Genomic DNA, 12456 nt, shown 5'->3' with positions numbered 1-12456 from the left:
GAAGCAGTCTCTGTGTATCAGCCTTCAATGCCTGAACTATGTTTCTGCTATGTCTTTTGACTGAGTAATGTAGTAGCATCCTTTGATGCTCATAATTATCTAAGACAGGACAATTAACATTCCCCCAACTCTCATCCTCTTCCTTCTATCCTATTTGATTTGTCAGTTTTTATTGCAATTATTTTTTTCTATTTGGTCCTCTGTACTTATAAATGTTAGTCTGTACTGGAAATGAAATTGATCTGAAGAAGTGGATCTGTCCCACGAAAACTCATCACCGAATAAACCACTTTGTTAGTCTTTAAAGTGCTACATTTCTGCTGTTATCTTCTGCTTTGTTAGGCATTGGTAAAATAATCAAGAACATTCCTGAAGTGATGCCTGTTGTTCCCAGACATTTGAGACAAGTACCCTTTTTGGGTACCTTAAACAAATTACCATGTCTTAGTATCAGAGAGAGAGATAGCCCTGTTAATCTGTATCTTCAAAAACAACAAGAAGTCCTGTGGCACCTTATAGACTAACAGATATTTTGGAGCATAAGCTTTCATGGGCAAAGACCCGCTTTATCAGATGCATGATCTCATCTCATGCATCTGATGAAGCGGGTCTTTGCACATGAAAGCTTATGCTCCAAAATATCTAATAGTCTATAAGGTGCCACAGGACTTAATAGTCACATCTTCTGCCATGGGTGCATTCAGTATCCTGTATTAAGTATTAAGTCCCTGACAACAGAAACAGAAGGAAATCCAATTACTGCTTCTTCTGAGAATATTTTCACTTTCCAACCAACTGGCCATACAGTACAATTATTATGTATATTGATGGGTGCCTTCAAGGAAGCTGTAGCTTTGTGACTTCAGAACTGCAACAGCGTGGAGGATTTGTTTTGTGCAAAAGCTGTGAGAGGCAGAAACTGTTAGCCCACTGCAGCACTACCAGTATTAAACCTGTATGTGCATATGTGAATGTAGTGGTCAATTGCAGAAGAACTTCGTGCATGAAAGCTTAGGGGTGATGAGGCATGCACCCCCGACCCCATGTCTAATGAGCCAGCAACAAGCCTCAGGGAAAAACTACCAAACAAGATAGGCAATGGCATTGTAGCAGAATAATAATATTATAATAATATAATAAAAATATATTTTATATATATATATATATATATATATATATATAATGTAGCAGAGGAATAATAAAATGATACAGAATTATAAGAGAGCCTTTGCAAATGAAAAAGCATTCAGGCTCCATATAAAAGACCAAAAGCGAAAACTCCTTAAACTCACAGCAGAACTAGAATCAGCGTCAGGATACCACTGGTATGATCTTTTTCGGGGGTACAGCCTTTTCTGGACTGCCTCAGAAGACTAGAGAACTCCCACTCATCTGCAGCTGACCGGGGTCCCCAACTTGCCAAAAGGACATAAGATGCCACTTTCCTATTGTGCTTTTGCCTTTTAGTTAAGGGTTTATTGCTAAAGCTGGTTGGAGTAATAAACTACTTGGGGTTAACAGATATCTTGTCAGTGTGTTTTGTACTCAGAGAACCCAGAGTTGAACCTTTTTGACTGCAACAATGTGTGTGTATGTGTGTCCCTGGATTTTTCACTTGCAGCTCTAGAATATGTTTTTAAATATTCTTCAGAGCTGGCTCGCTGGTCTAATGGCAGTGAGTTCAAGGTACACTCATCCAGTGTGGCAGACTAGTGGCTGAAACTTGTGTGAGCGAACTCCTGCGATGATGCTAAGATTGGCACTGGTGACCTTCAGATGAAGATATGCTCATGTACTTCCTCAGTCACAGAGAAAACCTTTGAGTGAGATGAAGATAAGCAAAGGGGTCAAAATGGAGGTTCCCCTTTACTACTTTCTTCAAAAAGCAGCCCGGAAGTACAGATCTAAAATGACTCTCATAATCTACTATCACACTAATATTTGCAAATTGATAGCTAGTAGTGAAGTCACATCCAGTTTGTAGTTGTCCCAAGAATATGTACAGAATCAGTCTGGATTGTCTATTTTTCATAGCTACTGCAGTACTCAGTGGTCTTTATAAATCATAGTACGTTTGGTAAGGATTTACAACTTCAACAGCTAGATTTTTCTGCAGAAGTAGTCCTTTGATATACTTTAATGTTTCCAAATGCCCCTGGGTATATCAGAGCTTGAGGTGCAAATCTTCAACTTAATGGAGAGGGAGATTTAGCCAAAATCTCCCATGAATGTTTAAGGCAGTTCAATATCTAAACCCTTTCATCCAAGTGCACTTGGACTATGCCTTGCATTATCAAGACACTGTATGGAGATTCAGCTGCATGATTAAACTTGGAAGAAAGACTAATGCAGCAATAAGCTTTGAAAATGCAATTCTTAATATTTTATTTAAAAGACATGCTCTGTGACCACAGCAAGAAATTTTGGAATTGGAAATTTAAAGCAGAGTGATGATGTTCTGATTTGAACCTGTCAAAGATGTGGCTAATTTTCCTATAGTGCTAGAGCATTAAAATCCACTTGCCTAACAGGAAAGGAAACCATTTTTATAGGAAGTCAGTGTTATTTAATAGCATTCACCATAACAGGTAGGAAAGCCCCACATAACAAAGGGAATGTTAAGACTGCAGAAATCTTATTTATTCTTGCTCTTTTTTATTTGTGGAGAAACAGCTGTTTCATAGTAACCTCTTATGCATTTTAATAAAGAATTCAGAGCCTCAAAAACTAGTATATTCATTCAGAAACTCAGGTTCTGTCCAACCCTGAATTCACACTTTTCTTGGCTGAATTTTTGTCAGTCAGCACTGTAGTAAGTCATTATATCATTTTAGTCAACCATTAACAGTGAAATGGACCATAGCATTTCACCTTTTCTTTAACATTATAATTTATAGTGTTAGAGAATTTAAGGCTGGAAGGGAACACTATAATTATGTGTTCCAACCTCCTATTATGGCTAATGGCCATAGACTTTTACTCAGTAATTCTGACACCAGAGTAAGTTATTCTTTCCTTCTCCTCAAAATTTAGGAACCTCTGGTGCACTTCTAGTCCCAGAGAAGTCAATAGCAAAACTCCCTTTGATTTCAGTTGGTCAGGGTTTCACCTCTGAAGTTTTCCTCTTGAGCTGATAAATGGACATAAACAAAAAAATCATCTATGTCTAGTTATATCATTTCAGTAAGATAAATCACTGATCTTTGTAACAAGCAGAGAGTGTTATAATTTTTAGAAGGGGGTGTCTATATAGGTTGAACCTCTCTAATCTGGCACCCTTGGGACCAGATCAGTGCCAGATGACAGAATTCGCCAGACCACAGGATGTCATATTGTTTATCAGCATTACCAACACTTCCATTGCTTACTGGGCTCTTAAAAGACTTTTAGGGGTAGATTACAGCTAAATAACAGCACAGAACATGAGAGCCAGGACTGGTGGCTGTAAATAAACGTTATGGGACCAAGGAAACTTTGCCACACTCATGATAAATGTTTGTCTGGCTAACTAAAATCATGCCGGATTATGGAGCTTGCCAAACAAGAGAGTGCCAGATTAGAGAGGTTCAACCTGTACTTAAAATATATAGATAGATAGGATGCAAAAGGATTTTATTTAAACCAGGGCCTGAACTAAATGGAACTCAGGGTGAGCAGAACCTTCAGTGCCCGACTCCCAATTGTTAAACTTTTAAATCATATTTTTATTTTATTGTAGCCCATGTCATGACTTTGATGCATAATTTGCGTGTATGATTTATCTCTCATATAAGATGATATGTTTATAAATTTAGATCTGTAAATCTGTATTTATTCATGCCATATGTAAGCAAATAGGAAAAATAAATTTCCTCTAAGCTCATAAAATGTTTTAAGAATAACTGAAATGTACAAACATCAGGGAATTGAACTGTGCACCAGCATTCATTAGTAATAGGACTTTCATCATTTATGCTTCACTCCTCAATTTCTGCTGCACTGGAAAGATTGCTGCTGCCTGAAGCCTGGTCTATGTTTTTCTGTTTCAGATATTTTCTCATCAAATTTGCCCCTTGCTATAAATTAGATTGCAATTGAGCTTTTTTTTGCTATACTGAACACTTGAAGTCTTATTTGGGGGCCTCTTTTATTTTCTGTGGGAGAACACAGGTGGCATTAGGGAGAGCAAAAGCTGTTTGTAAGTATTAGAAAATCATGCAACATTACTTGTAAAGAATGGCAAAAGAAGTAACATTATTTCTTTTATATTGTTGATGTATCTGGCATCTCATGAAATATATCCTTTATTAGGCACTATTTGCACTCTTCACATCTTAAAATACAAGTATACTTTCACAGTTACATAAGATTCACAGTATTGCAGCTGGGAAGTCACTGCACTTCACTTCCATTAATATATCTCAATGACTCACTGTTGACATCCAGCTCCTTCTTTACCTGCAAGGGCACAGCTGAGAATATTTTAGGAAGTTCAAAGAAAATATAGTTTTCAGAAAGTCTGGAAGGTTCCATGAGATTCCAGAACATTCTAGGTGTTTAGTGAAAAGTGAATCCACACAGAGAATATCTGAAATATTATTTCAAGCATCCTATTTTCCCTTTTGTCACTCGTAACAAAAACAGCAGTCTGAGACCAGCATCTCCCAAGCCCCACACCACAGGTGGTTCACTAGGTTGCCTGCTGCTAAATCCAACTCTGATTTCAGCTTCTCTTCCTTTATTACATCAGGCTGGCAGACATGTACCACATTAAATAAGTGTAAAATTTAGGTTCACATGAGCTATATAATGGGCCAAATTTTGCTCTCAGTTACAATACATGTGGAATCAAATCTCAGTCTCCATCTCTGCTCCCTTTGTGCCACTCAGGCTGCATAACATGAAAAGTAGTGGCAATCAGTATTTCCTATAAGCTGTGTATGAGACTCCCTGTGGCATCACTCTCAGGTTCATTGGAACACACAAGCCTGCTCACCACAACAAGGTGACGATCCGGAGATTGGCTGCCCCCAAAAATTCATTAGCATTTTAAGGCTGCTTCACAATATCATGACTGCCATGGTATAGAGCAACAACAGATCCCAAAGCAACCCCTCTGAGGTCAAAACGGGAGTCAAGCAACGCTGCATCATTGCCCCATCACTGTTCTGCATCTTCATCACCATGACCCTTTACCTCTTTGACAGCAAGCTTCCAGATGGTGTGAAGACTGTCTATAGAATGAACTGAAAGCTTTTCAATCTCAGGAGACTGAAGGCTAAAACCAAGACCTCCACAACCTCCATCATGGAGCTCCAGTATGTTGATGACAATATGGTTGTTGCTCTTTCTCCCACAGCCCTTCCGACAATCTTAAGTGCCTTTGCTGAAGCGTATGAGAATCTCAACCTCACACTGAGCATCAAAAAGATCAAGGTGGTCTACCAACCTTCACCAATGGGACAATCTCATGCACCTTCTATTCAAGTCAATGGAGAACTGCTGGAAAATGTGGCGTACTTCCCATACCTTGGAAGTCATCTTTCCACTAAAGTCAACATTGATGCAGAAATCCAACATTGTCTGAGCCATGCCAGGTCCGCTTTTGCCCGCCTGAGACAAAGAGTCTTCGAGAACCGGGACATCAATCCCAAGTCAAAGCTCCTTGTATACCATGCAGTATTTGTTCCAATGCTACTATATGCATGTGAAACCTGGACAATATACAAGTGTCATTCGATGGCACTTAAACAATAACATCAACGGTCCCTCAGGAGAATCCTAAATATCTCTTGGGAGGATAGGTGCACAAACACTAGTGTCCTGGAAGAGTCGAACATGACCGGCATTGAAGCCATTATCATTCATCAACAACTTTGTTGGACTGGTCATATAGTTTGGATGTCTGATCAGCACCTCCCAAAACAGATTGTGTTCTCTGAGTTGGAGGAAGGACAGAGGAGCTTTGGCGGCCAGTGGAAGTGACATAAGGACATGCTGAAGGCACACATAGAAAAGTGCAGCATTGTTGTCAACACTTGGGAGAACCTTGCCCAAGACCATCCCCATTGGAGAATGGTAATCTGTAAGGGGGAGACACAATTTGAAAGGTTCCACTGCAGTGCAGATGAGAAGAGGCAGAGAAGAAGAAAAGAGTGATAAAAACTGCCCTGCACCCATCCAACAGCTACCAACACCTGCCCATTCTGTGATAAGACCTATGGCTCAGAATTGGGCTGATCAGCCGCCAATAGACTCACAAATAGGAAGGTGACATGAAGATTTCCTACTAGTTATCGAATGACCACCAAAAGAGTAAGCTGTGTCCTTGTGCAGCCACTCTGGAGAGACTCAGATGCTGCTCAGTGGATTGGCGGAATGCCCACAACTAGGCTTTTTGTTTTACTGATGGTGCATATTCACACATGCCTCAGTGGACACAAAATTTATTCCAAATATGGCTGGAAAAGATTAGAGAGAACATGGGTAGGAACTCTGAGCATTTCCTCGCGTGAGGGAGTTATCTGAAGGCACAGAGATTTCAAAGCCACCTTCCACCTCCAGTCAAGGGACCTTTTGAGATGGGACAAGAGCAGAATGCACTGAACTCCAGTGATCTCTAGCTGGCAGATTGCCCCTGGATTCAGATTTCTGTGGTCTAGTCAGCTCACCATGTTGTTCCTTTATTACAAATACACGTGAAGCTCAAGATATTGACTCACCTAAGAGTCCACTCTCTGTAAGTTTCTGCTTTAAACATTTCTGTAGCACCAAAGGTACACATCAGAAAGTTTTATAACAGAGGTTCTTCCCAGCTATATATTGTATGAATGTAACTTAGAACTGTATTTTGTTTGCCAATATCGTTTTTCCTTGAAGCAAAATAATTTTGAACTTGCTTGATAAGGACTCCAGCAAATCATCTAGCTATGTCTTTCACAGTCAATACCCACATTAGTAAGATAATTTGTGTTGCCTTTAATATTGGGTCAGACTTCTGCATAATGCTTCTATTAACCCCAGCTTCTGATTCTGAAGGAGGAAGACATTTTTCTATGACAGATTAATTGTGTCTACCTAGAATTCATCCCTGGAAGATTTTCTGCTTCTCTTTCACATGGCATAGAGGAATATGTCTTTTATTTGTGAAGTGTGGGTCTGGTACCACTCCCTTGTAGCCTGGTAAGACTACGGGAGAGTAATGGAGTATAAAAGTTCTAGTGCTCTAGTCTGAATCTCTGGGCAATGGGCCCAATTTTCAAGCATCCAGTATCTGCAACTGTGGTCAAATTTTTAAGAGCTTAGCTCACACTGAGGCATCTAAATAAGGGCCAGATTTTCAGAAGAACAGAAGAAAGGCCATAGTGCGTCAGACCAAAGATCCATCTAGCCCAATATCCTGTCTGCTGACAGTGGCCAATGCCAGGTGTGCCAGAGGGAGTGAAATGAACAGGTAATGATCTCTCTCCTGCCATCCATCTCCAGTTCTGACAAACAGAGGCTATGGACACCATTCCTTACCCATTCTGGCTAATAGGCCATTAATGGACCTAACATTCATAAATTTATCTAGTTCTTTTTTAAACTCTGTTATAGTCCTAGCCTTACAGCCTCCTCTGGCACTGAGTTCCACAGATTGATTGTGCACTGTCTGATGAACTTCCTTTTATTTGTTTTAAACCTGATGCCAATTAATTACATTTGGTGTTCCCTAGTTCTTATATTATGGGAACAAGTAAATAATTTTTAATTGTTCACTTTCTCCCCACCATTCATAAATTTATATACCTCTATTATATTTCCCCCCCATAATCTCCTCTTTTCTAAAATGAAAAGTCCTGGTCTCTTTAATCTCTCTTCATATGGGACCCGTTCCAAACCCCTAATCCTTTTGGTTGCCCCTTTCTGAATCTTTTCTAATGCCAATATATATTTTTTGAGACGAGATGACCACATCTGTTCACAGTATTCAAGATGTGGGCATACCATGGTTTTATATAAGGACAATAAGATATTCTCTGTCTTATTCTCTATCCCATTTTTAATGATTCCTAACATCCTGTTTACTTTTTTGACTGCTGCTGCACATTGCATGGATATTTTCAGAGAACTATTCACGATGACTCCAAGATCTCTTTCCTGATTATCAGTAGCTAAATTAGCTCCCATCAAATTGTATGTATGGTTGGGGTTATTTTCTTCCATGTGCAGTACTTTACATTTACCCATTTTACATTTCATTTGCCATTTTGATGCCCAATTACTTAGTTTTGTGAGATCTCTTTGAAGTTCTTTTCAGTCTTCTTTGGTCTTAACTATCTTGAGCAGTTTAGTATCATCTTCATGCTTTACCACCTCACAGTAAAGTGCTTGACTATGTCCATGGCGACACTTATGGCCACAGATTCAAAAGCTTCTGGCATCCAGCGTGGTGAGTGTTTTGTAACTCTGACCATAAAGGGCCAATTTTTCAAAAAAACATCTGAGTGGTTTCAGAAGTTTAATATTATTTTCAGAAGCTGTTGGGCCACTTACGAGCCTAACTCTCATTGACTTGCAATGAAACTTAGACATCAAAGCACCTAAATAATCTGTGAAAATAGAGTTTAGACTCCAAAGTCACTTAGACACTTTTGAAAACATTCCTGTTAGTTCCTGATCAGGGCAGGTGGCCATACACTTAACTATAACCACATGCTCAGGTGCTTAGCTGAATAAGCATAGATTTAAGCACGTACATGAAAAGAGCTATCTGAATGTGTGGAACATTAAATACATGTATACAGTATTCGTTCGACTGGAACTCTGAGATAACCAGCACGAACGTGCTGCCTTACCTTCTGAGAACAAAATTGAGCATGGAAATAACTCCCTGCCCCACGGCTGCTGGAGTTCCCCAGGCCCCATCATTGGTGGAGTTACCCTCTCCCACACAGCTCCCTGGGGCTGGAGCTGCCAGTGTTCCCCCAGCCCCGGCCAGCGTCCTGGCCCTGGAGCTGCTGGCGAGCCCTCAGCCCCGGCTGGCTTCCCAGCTCTTGAGCTTGCCAACATTCCCCTTGTCCTGGCTGGAGATCCCCTGGCTTGGTCTCTTCCCAGCTGTCTGTGCCTCTCCTGAGCCCCACCTATGCTTCTCCACCTGCTCTCTGTTAACTGGCATATTTGAAATATCCAGAAACCTCCCGATCCTGGGGTTGCTGGATATAAAAGAGTTTACTGTATTGACATGTTCAGTTATAACGGAATGTAACCAAACATCACATCAGCCTATAGAGCCAGTAGATGAATGTAATTATCTGGGATCATACCTATCTAACAAAAGAAGCTAGGACAAAGAAATTAGAAAACTCAGAGTGGCTTGCTGTACCATGGCCTCCCTTATGAAGGTATGGAAAAAACTGTGGCCTCTCTAAATCTACAAAGGTTTGACATAACAAAAGCATAATTTTTCCACTGAGAGTTATCAATGAGAATTCTGGGAAACTCATGCTGCTGCTAATGGGAAAACAGAAGCCTTTGAGATGTGGTGCTGTTGTAAAATCTTGTGTACTCTTGGATGGCAATGGTAGAGATGTTATCGGAAAGAAGCAGATTCTGCTGTCCAAAATGAACAGGTACAATCTTACATACAGGTTGAAGCTCTCTGGTCCCACACTCTCTGGTCCAGAGAGCCCCAAAGGCACTGAGTAGGCTGAAAGTGGAGTCCTGCTGGTGGGCTTGTGGTAGGGAGCTCCACTACGGGGCAGGGAGACTTGCAGCCCCACATCTGTGAGCCAGTAGACTGAGAACAGGAAGCCCCACCAGGCCAGAAATTCCACTGGCAGCCCCACGGTGGGGAGCCAGTCAAGTGGGCAGGGAGAGGTGCTCCTCGCACCTGCCAGCTGCATGGTGGGGAGCCAGGATGGCAGGCAGGGGGTGGAGCCACCCCCTAGCAGCCCCGCAGTGGGAAGCCTGGCCAGGAGCGAAACCTTGCCCTCCTGCAGTGGGACAGTGGCCAGCAGGAGAGCCAGACCAGCAGGCTGGCAGTCTTGGAGGCCTGACCTCCCGTATTCCGGCAAACTCCCTCAATTGGGACCACTCAGGTCCCAAGGGCACCAGACCAGAGAGGTACAAGCAGTGCTTCAGTCACGTCAGATGGAAAGTTATCATGATAGGAATGGTGGTGAGTCACCAAAGTAGGGGAATACCAGCAGTACATTTCATATATGGCATACGGCAGATCACTGGGAGATCTGCTGGTGGGTATGTGAAGGCTTCTGAAAATTCTGCTGTGATGTCACCAGTGCTCAGACATGAATAAATGGACTTTAATTATGTATGAGCTAAAAATTAAGCATATATTTATCTGTATTGCTGAACTGGGGCTTAACTGACATACCTTGAATTTAGCAAAGGTTTGGATACAATCTCCCACAGTATTCTTGCCAGCAAGATAAAGAAGAATGGCTTGGATAAATGGACTCTAAAGTGGACAGAAAGCTGGCTAGATTGTTGGGCTCAATGAGTAGTGATCAATGGCTTAATATCTAGTTGGCAGCCAGTATCAAGTGGAATGCCACACAGATGTCATTCCTGATGCCAGTTTTGGTCAAAATTTTCCTTAAGGATCTGAATGATTATATGGATTGCCCCCTCAGCAAAAATTCACAGCTGACACTAAGGCAGGGGGCGAGGTAGATATGGTGAAGGGTAGAGATGGTGTCCCGAATGACTTAGGCATATTGAAGGATTGGGTCAAAAGAAATCTGATGAGGTTCAAAAAGGACAAGTGTTGAATCCTGCACTTAGGACAGAAGGCTCTCACTCACTGCTTCAGGCTGGTGATCAACTGGCTAGAGCAGCAGTTCTGCAGAAAAGGACCTAGAGATTACAGTGGATGAGAATTTGCATATAAGTTTACAGTGTGCCTTTGGTGCCAAGAAGCCTATTGGCATAGTGGGCTGCATTAGTAGAAGCATTACCAGAAAATTGAGGGAAATGATTATTTTCTTCTATTTGGCACTAGTGGGGCCACATCTGGATAACTGTTTCCAATCTTGGGCCCCCACTACAAAAAGAATGTGGAGAAATTGGAGAGAGTCCAGTGGAAGGCATCAAAAATGATTAGGGGGTTGGGGCACATGACTTGTGAGGAGAAGCTGAGGGAACCATGCTTATTTAATCTGCAGAAATGAAGAGCAAGGCGGGATTTAATAGCCACCTTCATGACCCAAAGGAGGATTCCAAAGAGGATGGAGAGAGGCTATTCTCAGTGGTGCCAGATGACAGAACAAGGAACAATGGTTGCAAGTTCCAGAAGGAGAGGTCTAGACTGAATATTAGGAAAAACTGGTTCGCTAAGAAGGTGGTGAAGCACTGGAATGGGTTACCTAAGGAGGTACAGGAATCTCCATCCTTTAAGATTTTTATGCCCTGGCTCGACAAAGACCTGGTAGGTATGATTTAGTGGGGGTTGAGCCTGCTTTGAGCAGAGGGCTGGACTAGCTAACCTCCTGAGGTCTCTTCCAACCCTAATCTTCTATAATTTTACTGGTGCCTAACTGATATATGTGGTCATTTGAAAATCTGGCCTTATGCCTCACTATGGTAAAATCAGGAGCAGAAATGCTGCTGCTGCTAAAGCTGGAATTACTTGCAGCAGTAACAACTGCTCAGAAAGCCTTGATCCCTTTCCACAGAGAGAAAAGACAGCAAGGAATCCCTGCTGTAATTACTTCCTTATAAGCCTTCCATTATTTCTTTTATCTAGTTACACATTCTTGCATTCTAGTTGCAGATCCTGCACTCCTCTGTACATCAATTTGATTAAACAATTTAATTCTAAATGAGAATTAGCATCTCGGAAAAATCTTAGTAAGAACCTATGCTTAATTGACTTTTTATTTTTGTTTCAAATCCGGTGTCTGATTGTACTACTCGTAGAACTCTTAGAATCCTGATTTTTAATTGTATGAAGTGTAGGCTAAAGTGACTATAAAAGTTTCAAGGAAAAATAATAGTTTGTAAGTGCAACATGAAATGGGCTTAAATTTACATAATGGATTTATTTACCTCTACCATTTTACAGATGGAAAAGTAGAGATGTGCAATAAATAAATGACATCATGTCATCAATATGTTACATTTAACTGCATTGCTAGCTCTATTTTTTCTTACTGTTAAGGCTGTATGACATGTTGGAAAACACATGTTTCTTCATTACGTTATTTAAAAGGGTTGGTAAAACTGCTTTCAGCTGACAGTAAAATCCATTATTGCTTCTAGCAACTCATTTTAGAACAAACATTTTACATTTTTATATAGACGAATTGAAATTAATGCAGAAGCGTTATCACAACGAGCCCCTGCTGTGGTCCATCTGGCTCCAGGAGAACATGGCCGAGGTTCTGTTTCTTAAGCATGTTCTAGTTTCAGGCTGCCCAGATTTCTTAATGTTCCTGTTCTGGGTCCATTCAGTCCAGGAAAGGCCATCTGTTTCAG

The sequence above is a fragment of the Carettochelys insculpta genome, chromosome 3 (assembly GCF_033958435.1).
Source record: "Carettochelys insculpta isolate YL-2023 chromosome 3, ASM3395843v1, whole genome shotgun sequence".
NCBI lineage: Eukaryota > Metazoa > Chordata > Testudines > Carettochelyidae > Carettochelys > Carettochelys insculpta.
Note: the sequence above shows the minus strand (reverse complement) of the source record.